Below are 416 nucleotides of genomic sequence, written 5' to 3'. Positions count from 1 at the left end.
ATTCCATAATGTGGACACTTTCTCAACATTTCCTTGTAGCGTTCCCAAGCTTCGCACATAGATTCTGTAGGTTGCTGCGCAAACTGAGTAAGAGCACTCCTCATAGCAGCAGTCTTTGCCATTGGATAAAACTTCACCAGAAACTTTTGCGCAAGATCTTTCCAAGTAGTGATGGACCCAGCTGGTTCAGAATGTAACCAGTCCTTAGCTTTATCCCTCAGTGAGAATGGGAAAAGCCTCAGCTTGAGAGCCTCATCAGTCACGCTATTATATTTGAAAGTAGTGCAGATCTCGACAAAATTCCTTATGTGCATGTTGGGGTCTTCAGTCGCAGCACCTCCAAAAGAAACAGAATTATGCACCATCTGAATAGTGCCCAACTTGATTTCAAAGGTGTTAGCTTGAATAGCCGGATG

The 416-nt window shown here is 43.8% G+C and overlaps 1 non-coding gene across 1 annotated transcript; it reads left to right on the top strand.

Moving 5' to 3' along the window:
- Positions 1 to 107, top strand: LOC141675895 (small nucleolar RNA R71). The gene has a single exon (XR_012556522.1). It is a non-coding gene; the product is annotated as a small nucleolar RNA R71 (small nucleolar RNA).
- Positions 108 to 416: the final 309 nt, after the last annotated feature.

The sequence above is a fragment of the Apium graveolens genome, chromosome 7 (assembly GCF_009905375.1).
Source record: "Apium graveolens cultivar Ventura chromosome 7, ASM990537v1, whole genome shotgun sequence".
Classification (NCBI taxonomy): Eukaryota; Viridiplantae; Streptophyta; class Magnoliopsida; order Apiales; family Apiaceae; genus Apium; species Apium graveolens.
This window is presented reverse-complemented; position numbering and strand designations above follow the sequence as displayed.